The sequence below is a fragment of the Pangasianodon hypophthalmus genome, chromosome 28, assembly GCF_027358585.1.
Source record: "Pangasianodon hypophthalmus isolate fPanHyp1 chromosome 28, fPanHyp1.pri, whole genome shotgun sequence".
Classification (NCBI taxonomy): domain Eukaryota; kingdom Metazoa; phylum Chordata; class Actinopteri; order Siluriformes; family Pangasiidae; genus Pangasianodon; species Pangasianodon hypophthalmus.
Genome location: NC_069737.1, coordinates 13,772,063 through 13,785,273, shown reverse-complemented (window position 1 = coordinate 13,785,273; position 13,211 = coordinate 13,772,063). Strand labels below are relative to the sequence as shown.

At 41.4% G+C, this 13,211-nt stretch overlaps 1 pseudogene; it reads left to right on the top strand.

Annotated features, from left to right (window-relative positions):
• The window catches only part of LOC117596657 (C-type lectin domain family 10 member A-like), an 80,778-nt pseudogene extending 70,425 nt beyond the window's left edge, over positions 1-10,353 (top strand).
• The last annotated feature ends 2,858 nt before the right edge of the window (positions 10,354-13,211 follow it).

Below are 13,211 nucleotides of genomic sequence, written 5' to 3'. Positions count from 1 at the left end.
CAAGTGTAGCAGCAAAAATGAGTTCCATAATATAAAAGTGTCTGATGCAGTTTTGTAAAGTGTCTGATGCAGTGTGAAGTGGTACTGAGTCATACTGGGCTAGGTGTTTGACTAGCCCAGGTGAGCACTGGGAAGCAGCAGGGTGTTGAGTAATCTCACTGCCTCAGGGAAGAAACTGTTGCGGAGTCTGTTGGTGGTGGTACGGATACTCCTGTACCTTCTGCCAGATGACAGGAGGTTGAAGAGTCCATGAGAGGGATAAGATGGGTCCTCCGCAATACTGGTGGCTTTGTGGATGCAGCGGTTGTTCAATGAGGTGTCGATGGTGGATAGAGAGACTCCGATGATCTTTTCAGCTGTTCTCATAATTCGCTGTAGGGTCTTGTGGTCGGAGACTGTGCAGTTCCCGTACCACACGGTGAGATAGCTGGTCAAGCCGCTCTCTATTGTCCCTCTGTAGAAGGAGGTGAGGATGGGAGTGGGGAGTTTGGCTCTGTTCAGCCTCCGCAGGAAGTGAAGGCGCTGCTCGGCCTTCTTGGCCTGGCAGGTAGTGATAAGAGTCCAGGAGGGGTCCTCTGTCATGTGCACACCAAGAAACTTGGAGTTTTTGACTCTCTCCACAGTTGTTCCACTGATGTGCAGTGGTGAGTGGTCAACTGGGGTCCTCCTGAAGTTGACAATCATCTCTTTAGTCTTATCAACATTAAGAGATAGATTGTTGTCTCTACACCATTCTGTGAGCTGGTTCACCTCCTCTCTGTACGCTGACTCATCATTTTTGCTGATGAGGCCCATGACTGTAGTGTCATCAGCAAACTGGATGATGTGATTAGAACTGAACTTTGCAGCACAGTCATGAGTCAGCAGGGTAAACAGCAGTGGACCAGGCACACAGTCCTGGGGAGCTGTGTGGTGTTCAGTTTGGTGGTGCTGGAGGTGGAGTTGCCGATCCTGATGACCTGGGGTCTCACAGTCAGAAAGCCCAGGATCCGGTTGCAGAGGTGGGTGGTCAGTCCCAGCAGGCTCAGCTTTGTTATCAGTTGTTGTGGGATGATTGTGTTGTATGCTGAACTGAAGTCCATAAACAGCATCCTTACATAGTTGTCCTTTTTTGTCCAGATGGGTCAGAGAAAGGTGGATGATATGGCATCCTCTGTTGAGTGGTTGGGACGATAGGTGTGCTGAAATGGGTCTAGTGTGGTGGGAAGACTGCTCTTTATGTGTTTCATGACTAGCTGCTTGAAGCACTTCATAATGGTAGGTGTGAGTGCAACAGGCCAGTAGTCATCCAGGCAGGACACAGATGATTTCTTCGGTACAGAGATAACGGTGGTTGTTTTGAAGCACACAGGGATGAGTGCTTTGTGCAAGGAAATGCTGAAGATGTCTGTGAGGACATCTGGAAGCTGATCAGCCATTCCCTGAGTACCTAGCCAGATATGTTGTAAGGACCTGCAGCTTTCCATGGGTTAACTCTGTCCAGAGTTTTCCTGACAGCTACTGCAGACAGACAAAGTACTTGGTTGGTGGGAGTTGGGGCGGTCTTCCATGCTGACATATTGTTCTGTGTTTCAAACCGTGCATAGAAGTTGTTCAGTGCGTCTGGGAGCGAGGTGTCACCATCACAGATAAGTGGTGTAGCTTTGTAGGCTGTGATGGCCTGAATGCCTTGCCACATACACGTTGTGTCCTTGGTGTTTATGAAGTGACTGTGGATTCTTTCTGCGTAGTTGTACTTTGCCTCTCCGATAGCCGGGGACAGATTGGCCCTGGCTGTGTGGAGGGCTGCCTTGTTGTCAGATCTGAAGGCAGTGTAATAAACACAAAGAACAGGACAATAAATACACAGAACATGGGCTGTAAACTGTATATTACTGTATGATGTAGCAGCACAAGTGTAGCAGCAAAAATGAGTTCCATAATATAAAAGTGTCTGATGCAGTTTTGTAAAGTGTCTGATGCAGTGTGAAGTGGTACTGAGTCATACTGGGCTAGGTGTTTGACTAGCCCAGGTGAGCACTGGGAAGCAGCAGTTGTACTTTGCCTCTCCGATAGCCGGGGACAGATTGGCCCTGGCTGTGTGGAGGGCTGCCTTGTTGTCAGATCTGAAGGCAGTGTCTCGGGTTTTCAGCAGCGAGCGCACTTCTGCAGCCCGAGCAGTCGAGGTCGGGGTGGGATACAGCCTTGTAAGCCCCGTGAATGTTAGTGTAAATAAGGTCTAAAGTGTTGTACCACGAGTTGCAAAATCAACATGCTGGTGGGATTTTGGCAGCACTGATTTCAGATCCGCCTGATTAAAGTCTCCAGCAAAAGATCCATTGGGTTGCACTGTCTGTAGGTTACTGATAGCCCCGCAGAGTTCACTTAGCATTTCCCTTGCGTTAGTGCCAGGTGGAATATACACCACGACAATGAGCACGATGCTAAACTCTCTGGGCAGGTAGTATGACCGGCTTTCACAGTCATAAACTCCAGCAACGAACAGTAGCTTGAGACCACAGCGGCATTTCCTGCACCATTCGTTGTTCATGTACAAACACAGACCACCGCCGCGAGTCACAGTGCTGCTATTCTGTCGGTGCAATGTGCGGTTAGCTGAATGGCTGCTTCTGGAATGCTGTCGTTGAGCCACGTTTCCATAAAAATGAAAACACAACAGTCCCTGAATTCACGCTGAGTAGTTAGCTGTAGTTCGAGTAAGTCCAGTTTATTGTCCAGAGAGTGAACGCTGGAGAGGAAAATGGAATGTAAAGCCGGACGACTAGTGTTAGCCTTTAGCCTAGCATGGATGCCGGCTAGCTTACCTCTCTTCCACTGCCTCACCCACCACTTCCAGCACCCTCTCTCCTGGCCAGCAACATCAGGCAATATCGCAATCTCAGGGCCTGGTACGCGTAGCAGGCCGAGGTCGCGTAGCTCTTCCCGCAGTCTATCATTTATTCCACCTGAGCTTTGTTCTCCAATGTCCAGGAAAAGTTGGCGATGATAGATAACTCACAAGAGCATTAGTGAGGCTTAAAAAAGAGGGGGAATGTTTATTTATTGCATATTGATATAGTATGTTATTCAAATAGCGTAGTGATAGTAGTGGGCTAAATTGATTAAATTACGTTTACATTTACATTTATGGCATTTGGCAGACACTGTTATCCAGAATGACTTACAAAGGTGCTTTGAAGTCTATCAGAAATAGATTCTGATACAGGCTCGCTAGGTCACAAACTAGGAATACCATCAGTCCAAAAACTCTGTTGGGGAGGTAATAGACAAGCGCTCTGACAACAAAATTAAAAAAAAAAATTTAAGTGTTAATTTAAGTACTTTAGGAAGAGATAAGTCTTTAGACGTAATTTGAAGACTGCCAGTCACTCAGCTGTTCGGACATCTAGGGGAAGTTCATTCCACCACCTTGGTGCCAGAACAGAGAAGAGTCTCGATGCATGCCTTCCTTGTACCCTGTGAGATGGTGAGACCAGTCGAGCAGTGCTAGACTGGTGCACTTTCCTTCTCCTTCTGCCGAGCTACACTCCTGAGCTGCCGGTGATCCAGACCTCCCCCCCTTCACTCTGGACCTGTCCACCGGCAATGCTTCATACTGCCACGAAAACGCTTCAGCTGTTTTCCATGGACTACACCAACACACATTGTGCTCACACACACGCACACTACAGTGTAAACCCATATGAGGATGGGTTCTCTGTTGAGCCTGGTTCCTCTCAAGGTTTCTTCCTATCACCATCTCAGGGAGTTTTTCCTTGCCACCATCGCCCTGCTTGCTCATCAGAGACGGCACACACACACACTTCACTTTACTTTTGTTTGTGTAAAGCTGCTTTGAGACAATGACCTTTGTAAAAAGCGCTATACAAATAAAAATGAATTGAATTGAATTGGTGCAGTGTGGGGTGTGATATGAGCTTTGAAATAAGTGGTTGCTGGTCCGTTTTTGGCTTTGTAGGCAAGCATCAGTGTTTTAAATCTGACACGGACAAAGTGCTGACACAGGAACCTCCTTCAATACTGCATGTCTGTGTGTGTGAGTCTGTGTCAGTGTTCACTCACCACGTGTGTGTGGTCGGTTGGTGTGAGCGTTTCTTTTTCCCATACTGATGTGTGAAAGAGAGCAGTGGTTAATGCTGATCTTAGATCAGTAGAACTTCACAGTAAAGCTGCATAAAAGCATCAGTCTCCACTAATAACTCCAGATCTACTGTTGGAACATGTCAACTAATTCATACAACAGAATTTAAACTGCTAAAATATATGCATGAATCTTAAAAGCAGCAGGTAAAAAGTATAATAGCATTGTGTAATGACGTTATACATCATTATATAACACAACAATGTGATTTTGATATTTATATAACTGCTGAACAAGAACATCTAAAGTATTGTTGAAAAGTGCAGCTCAAATGTCTTCACACTTTGACCTCAAGAAGCCACTGACGCACCGTCCTCTGTTGTAACTTCCTTTACTGACAGCAGCACATTGAATTCAGTGTACACTAGTAAGGAAGTGCAGCCATTCACTCGTGCTCACACAGAGACGCAGTAATTTAGTGTTTTAGTGGGTCTTTTATAGATTAGAAATGCTTCAGCATTCTTGTGAGCAAATAGTTATCTATGAGATTGCAGACGCTGTTAGAGGTCATGACCCAGATGCAGAGAAGAAAGGAAGTGACACAAAGAGAGACCAAGACACAGATCCACACACAGGTAAGTGTTTAGGTTTGCAAGGCTAAAAGTGTACATGCAGAGATGCAATAATTCAGGCGCTTATAGATTAAAGACGTTTCAGTGTGTTTCTGAGTGAGTGGAGATGATGATGGATGTCTATGAGAGTGCAGATGCTGTTAGATGTAACACAGAGAAGGAAGAGAGAAAATTCAAGTTTTCAGCTCAAGAAAAATATTCAATGTTTTGCAAAAGTATACCCCAGTGCTGTTGAATTCTCAAAGCTGATTGGTCAGAACTTGTTTATTTTCTAACTGCAGCTCTGACAGTAGGTCTACAAAAATGTGTAATCACTGATATGGTGAAATTTTACCTTATATGAGTGAGTGTTTTGTGTGTGTGTATACTGTATATATGTCAGTGTGTGACTGAGTTGAATGGGAACATGACAGTGAGCGTGTAGGCTGGGTGTTTGAAGTTTGAAGTGGCCATTTTGAAGGCTATGAAGCAGTCTGGGAACTGGAATTCGGTGCCAATTCCAGCATTGCCAAGACACTGGAAGGGTATCCAAATTGATTAAGGCCCTCTTTAGTTACATAATTGCATGAAAGTCCAGGTGTACAGATGTATTACTAATAAAGTAGCCATGGTCTGTGAGTCTGTGAGTGAGTATACTACACTATATATAAATAGTGTACACATACTCATTAAGTTATTAGCTGTTGAGGAAATGTCTCAACATCCAATACACATCAAAGCTGCTGGATATTTTAAAGGTTTTCCAATGACAGCAGCACGATCGGTAAAGAATGTCAGCGTAAAGTACATGAGCAGAGAGTTGCATGTTCATTTTACACATTTGCAAAAACAGTTATTTTCATTTTTTGCAGTTGACATCTGTTAAGTTGTTGTGAATTTGTACATAACATGAAAAGAGACAGGTCTCTGTGGCCATTCCCCATTAGGAGGAGACACTGCATGGAGCAGATGTTACAGAGTGACTGCTGTGTGTGTGCTGCTGCTGTGTGTTCTCCTGCTGACTGCCATCACAGTGCTGTGGATCAAATTCATCAACCTGAATACAGAAAACAGCCAGCTACAGACCAGATACAACAACCTGACTAAAGAGAGAGACCAGTTACAGAAGGATAGAGAGGAACTCCAGAGGCTTTCTAAACTAGGTGAGTAATACTTCACTGCAAAACTGTCACATATTCTCAGAAGAATCAGTGTCGAGTACCTTAACAACTCAGTTATGTAATAGTTTCCCTCCAAATGTATCTAAAAGCTGAGCTGTGTAGCTTTTATACACTTCCTGTTATTCAAACACTGGAGGATTCTGAGATGTTTTTATTAATATGTAAATTAGTCTGGTCTCACCTTTAACCCATCTATATGATGGTTTCAAAACACAAAGGCTGAAAACTTTGTCCTGATGGTCTAAATATTCTAAATCTCTTTGTGCCCATAATAAAATATTGATACAATAATAATATTTCCTCATCCTGTGGTTTCCAGTCCGTTATTGACTATATGCTCTTATCAGAAGTCCCTCAAAACTGAGAAATAAACATTTTATCACATTTGCTCTTCCTCTTGCCATGTATTCCTGCATACAATTTCAACTGTTCAGTTTTTCTGGCAATGTATTGTGCATTCTGAGATGCTTTTCTGTTCACCACAGTTCAGATACGTATGAGGTAATTTGCATTTTTTTTTGTGTGCATGCACTCTGCACACTCTGTAATGCAGGAAAGGTTTTACAAATGAGGTCCCAGGGGTTGTGTTGGAGATTGAGACAAATGTCCATAGAAGGCAGTAGATACACAACTGATTGAGCTCCACTGACACATGCGATCAATGGGATCCTGTGACAGATTCAAGTCAACTTAATTTTAATGGAAAGATTAACATTCATTGGACAGCACACTTTTAAAATGTCATTTTGTGTCCTAGACAGACACTTAGCTTCACTGGGAGTCACTGAGCGGGTGATTTATGCATTGGAAAAAAAAAATATCTCAATGTGTGGTGGGGAAAATTCCACCCTGAAGAAGAACAAAGAGTAACAGTTCAGCGAAAAGTGACAGACTGAATCAAAATCACAGATACATCAGTTCATAAACTTTATAATTCTAACACATGACTGATTATGGGGAAAAGGAGGATCTACATCTTACTGGTAACTATTCACATCAATCTAACAAAAGAAGGGGTAAACACAGGGTTAAGACATGAGTTTACTGGACTGTAGGTGCACAATAAAACTGGCTCAAACTGGTTGCTTCTACGGTGCCAAGAAATCACAAAAGAAAACCTTAAGGACGTGATAAAAGGAAAACATCGCATCACATAATTGGTCACATATGCAGTCACTGCAACCTCACTGCCTTCTTCAGAGAAATTTAGCTAGCTTAGCTGATTTTGGCACAACATAGTAAACAATACTAATGCTGTCAAGCAGAATGTGAAAAAGGCTTTTTTGGTACACTTACTTATGAGGAGAGACTGAGAATTAAGTAATCAGAAATCAGGGTGTGGTGTGGTTCATTACAGAACGAAAAAAATTAGAGCATGATAGAGATGGGCTCCAGATGAGACTTCCTGAACTTGGTCACTGACTAATTGAAGGTTTTTAGAGGAACTTATGAAAAAAAAATCAAAAACTCGAATCTTACAGTTTCCATGTGTCTGGTTTTAAATGAGTGCTTACTAAAGCTGTGCCAGTTAGAACACATGTTGAGTGAAAATGAAGAAGCGAGAGAGAGACAACACAGGCTGTGTTGTGCTGTTATGTTTTGTTGAGGGCACAAACACGACAGGCTTTATCGAGTCATAATGAAACACAGGGAATTAAAAGACTCCTTTAGATTCATTCTGTCAGTTGTGTGTTCTAGCTGTGAAAATAACCTTATACCAGCAAATATATAAGATATAGTGACTTTATAAATGACTCACTCCCCAGTGATTATGATAACATGTCGTAGATGGTGTGTGACCACAAAGGTATAACAACAAAAAAAAGGACACTGGAGTTACTGTTTAACAGACTGATTGTTGGATGAGTATATTTACCCTCTTAATGCACTACTTTAATGAAAGCGCTTGTGTCTATGAAAATATCTTCCTGCCAGCGAGAGACATTAAAGGTGTATGGATCTACTTCAACTCCAGTCTTTACTACAACTCTACTGAGAAGAAGAACTGGACTGAGAGCAGACGGGACTGCAGAGAGAGAGGAGCAGACCTGGTGATCATAAACAGCAGAGAGGAACAGGTGAGAGAGAGAGAGATAGAGAGAGAGAATGTGCTGTTTGAAAAGGGATATTTGAAGAAAAATAAAGAAATGAAGATGCCTTTACAGTGGTTATCTCTTTTGTTTCTCAATTCACTGCTTCTCAGTGACTTTGTGCTTTAATGAGCTGGATTTCTTGTAGTTGTATCAAAGCATATATGTGTGTATATCTGCAAAAACACTCTACAGGGTCAAATTTGGACATGATCTACTATATATAACTACACGTTTTCCTGTGCATGTAGCTCAACCAGAAGTAAAGTGATAGCATTTTTAATTCTTCTTACACATGGGCCTAAAATACAATCACATTACATGTATTAAAATGCTAAAGTGCACTACCAGTTATTATACCTCAGTAGGAGTTTACTGAAATGTTATTATTCTTATATTTTACTACAAACAACAGGAGTTCATCAATAAAACTCTGCTCAGTGCAAAAGCTTGGATTGGTCTGAGTGACAAAGACACTGAGGGGGTGTGGAAATGGGTGGACGGTACAGAACTGACCAACGGCACTGGGTAAGAAATCACTGACCTGAACCTGACCTGAAGATGCTCTCAGTTCTCTCAGTCTGAAGCTGCAGATGTGCTGATTCTCTGTGTGCTTTCAGGTACTGGAGCCAGAGGGAACCCAATGATCATAGAGGAAAAGAGGACTGCGCTATAACTGGCTACATCCCACAAGGTGGAACAACAGATTTCCTAAATACATGGAATGATGGTGAATGCTGTGAGCCTTATGGCTGGATATGTGAAAAGAAATTTTTTATTTAGATGGAAGATTTTAACAGAGGGTAGCTTGGCTAAACTTAACATGTCAATGAATTATATTTTAACTTCTTGAACCTCTTGAAAATATATTTCTTTTGCTCAAAAGCCCGCATCCAAATAAAATGTTTTATGCATTGTGTTTTTTTAACCTTTGTTTAAAAAATAAACACAATTTATAGTTTATTTGCCGAATCGACATGTGAATTTAACGAGATCGACTTGGTAGGTAACTCCTTCTAAGCACTAAGAAGTAATTCTGTGGTTCAGTGGGTAATGAATCTACCTCACAGCTCGAGGGTCTTTGGTTTGATCCTCAGCTCAGGTTACTGTCTGTGTGGAGTTTTACATGTTTCCTCAGGGTTCTCAGGTTTCCTCCCAAAAACAGACCAATAAGTGGATTGACTAAATCATTGTTAGAATTTAAATAATGGTAATTTAGTGTACAAAAACAACTATTTCATTCAGGAATTGGTTTGCTAGAAACATTTTCATGTAGGCCAGTTGTTGAAGCCTCAGTGTAAATTAGTAATTAGATGGATTTTTACTTAAAAGATGTTCCTTATATGAATGATTATCTTGCTGAATGTCCTCGTGGAAGAGTTTGTACTGTAGATAGCTCTTCCTCAGAGGGTGTTAAATTGCCCTGTAATGCACTGATGCTGCCTATAATCTAAGATTAATAATAATTAGATTAAAAAAATGTACTGCTGTTTAACAAAAAAAAGTGTAATTGTTGATATGATGAAACTGTTAGGAGACGTTAATTCAGCATTTATGGAAGGAGTCTCCAGTGTCAGCACTCTCTCAGACATGGTAAAACAGTCAGGACAGAGGAGATTGCATTTCCCGGTTTCAGGGTAACATGATAAACTAAGCTTTTTTATCAATTATCTTAAAGCTCAAGAAAAAAGAGATGCTGGTGAAGGAACAATTGTTTATAAATATATACTTATAACGTAAGTGATAACACCAGGTAACTTGTTTCAAGGACATTCCACAACATGAAATGTAACTACAAATGTATAACGTTGCTCTTTAATAATAATAATAGAGTAAGATACTTTATTGTCATTGTATACAATACAACGTAATTTAGTGTGGCTACTCTCAGAAAGCAACAAAGGACACAAACATTACACTTAACATTAAAGAGTTTAAAAATAGTGAATTAAGATTAAGTAAAAAGAAGTACACTGTAAAATATATACAAATATTGCACATGAGTATATTGCACTTTTATTATTGAAATGTATATATTGCTTAAACTGCAGTTGCATCCGTCATTACTCACTGTATATGGCATCCTTCAGTAATGCATAGTAAACAGTAAAAATAAAACATGACATTACCTTTATTTTAGTTAGAATCCTTTAATAAATTGGTTGTCTAATGTTAACATGGCCAACATTTTCCCTGCCCTGCTCCTTAAAGTGTTTGGATGGATCTGCAAAAAAGGTCCATGTCTGTAAATACCCAGTACGACATTATAGAATTTCACTCAAGATTATTTTATTAAAAGACATTAGAGAATTTCACTTCATTTTGTACTTAATGTCCTGTCATTCAACTATTTTTTGTATACACTGAGCTGTGTTGAACACCTGCACCAATGATCCTGTTGTGTGGCAATAAAGAAATTAAAATATTAGATTAGTTAGTGTGTGTGTGTGTGGGTGTGTGTGTGTGTAGTCGTAGTAGTAGTAGTAGTAGTGTACACAAATTCAGGGTTTTATAAAATTCTCAGCAAGCTGGATACCCCCATGATAGCAAGCAACAACTGTGTAGTTTCTGCTAGAGCTGAAATTTCATTATTGAATCTGTATGTTTACTGCCCTCTAGTGTTAAACGTGTTAAAGCGCACATTTGCCATGTTTTACTGATTGTTTTTCATCAGGTTTTGTGGCCTAGAAGTTCCAGTGGGAATAGCAAAGTTATTTGTGATTTTAGGCTCATACTAGATACTTACAATTTTGTTATTTTTTTCACATATGTCACATATAGTCACTAGTTATAATATAAGCACAGCTCATTAAATCACCTTAAACATATGAAGCTGTCTTGTGAAGCTTTTGATGCTTCATTTTGAAATCATAGCAGCAATATTCTCTAAACATTCACACTTTCATAGATATCTACCACCATCTCCACTCACACCTAAACACACTGAAACATCCCTAATCTGTTAAAGACTCACTAAAACACTGAATTACTCCTCTCTGTTTCTCTGAGGACACAACTATACAACTGCACCTCTTTACTCAAGCGTGCTGTGTGCAGATAAAGACTTAATTGCTCGGCTGCCAGGAAAGGAACAGACGAAACTGCAGTAACTTTCTGTGGTCAAAGTGTGAAGACAGCAGAACATTAGAGAAACAATCACTTATTAGAATGAGTGTACAAATACACTATATTACCAAAAGTATTCGGTCACCCATCCAAATGATCAGAAAGTGTCCTAATCACTTGGCCTGGCCACAGGTGTATAAAATCAAGCACTTAGGCATGCAGACTGTTTTTACAAACATTTGTGAAAGAATGGGCCGCTCTCAGGAGCTCAATGAATTCCAGCGTGGAACTGTCATAGGATGCCACCTGTGCAACAAATCCAGTCGTGAAATTTCCTCGCTCCTAAATATTCCACAGTCAGCTGTCAGCTTTATCATAACAAAATGGAAGAGTTTGGGAACAACAGCAACTCAGCCACGAAGTGGTAGGCCACGTAAACTGACGGAGAGGGGTCAGCGGATGCTGAAGCGTATAGTGCAAAGAGGTCATCGACTTTCTTCACAGTCAATTGCTACAGAGCTCCAAACTTCATGTGACCTTCAGATTAGCCCAAGTACAGTACGCAGAGAGCTTCATGGAATGGGTTTCCATGGCCGAGCAGCTGCATCCAAGCCACACATCACCAAGTGCAATGCAAAGCGTTGGATGCAGTGGTGTAAAGCACGCCGCCACTGGACTCTAGAGCAGTGGAGACGCGTTCTCTGGAGTGATGAATCATGCTTTTCCATCTGGCAATCTGATGGACGAGTCTGGGTTTGGAGGTTGCCAGGAGAACGGTACATTTCGGACTGCATTGTGCCGAGTGTGAAATTTGGTGGAGGAGGAATTATGGTGTGGGGTTGTTTTTCAGGAGTTGGGCTTGGCCCCTTAGTTCCAGTGAAAGGAACTTTGAATGCTTCAGGATACCAAAACATTTTGGACAATTCCATGCTCCAAACCTTGTGGGAACAGTTTGGAGCGGGCCCCTTCCTCTTCCAACATGACTGTCCACCAGTGCACAAAGCAAGGTCCATAAAGACATGGATGACAGAGTCTGGTGTGGATGAACTTGACTGGCCTGTACAGAGTCCTGACCTGAACCCGATAGAACACCTTTGGGATGAATTAGAGCGGAGACTGAGAGCCAGGCCTTCTCGACCAACATCAGTGTGTGACCTCACCAATGCGCTTTTGGAAGAATGGTCAAAAATTCCTATAAACACACTCCTCAACCTTGTGGACAGCCTTTCCAGAAGAGCTGAAGCTGTAATAGCTGCAAAAGGTGGACCGACATCATATTGAACCCTATGGGTTAGGAATGGGATGGCACTTAAGTTCATATGTGAGTCAAGGCAGGTGACCGAATACTTTTGGTAATATAGTGTATAAACGTGTGATTTGCCTTGCAGCCAGCATTACTAGGGTGTCTGCAGGCGTCAGCAGGAGTATTTGCTCTTCTCCTGTCACTTTGGGTCAAATTTATGTTTACTCATGTCGACAGAGCCTGCGCACGTTAATGGTAGCTGAACTCAGAATAATGCATGGTGTCAGGTGGTTTTTTTTTTTTTTTTAAAAAACATGAACGAGACAAAAAAAGGTAATAAAAGACACCTGTCTGAAACTAAATTTAAGACCATGCAATTTCAATTAAGACTTTTTCAGGACCCCCCGAACACCCTGATTACTGTCAGATCTGCTGTTACAGAAAATTAGTCAGTACCTTCTGAGCAATCAGATTTAAGAATTCAGGAATGCTGTAGTATAAATTGTATTAGTTCATGTAACAAAAAAAAAATCTGCTAATTTATTACTTTTCTGAACATGACAATGCTATCAAACTGCAGTCTGCTTTTTCACTTTACTTTATGAACAGATGTAACCTCTGATGATGCAGCAGCCTGGGGTGGGGTGGAGCTGCTTCACTTCAGGATCCAGTAATCCATGCAGGTCAATTCAAAACATTTAGAATAAACTTTGATTAACTTCATTCTAATAAAATGTTCAGTAAACTCCTCAGGTGGGGTGTCTGGTAGTCACATGACTGTGTAGTGACATGAGTCACTGCTGCATTAAGGCCTTCCTGCATAAAGTGTCTTCACAGAGTGTCAGTTTCACACCCAGAAATAAGACAATGATCACACTTTCTGCTCGCTGAATGTTTAAAATGAATAAACCAGGAAATAGGCTTTCAACATAACAGCAA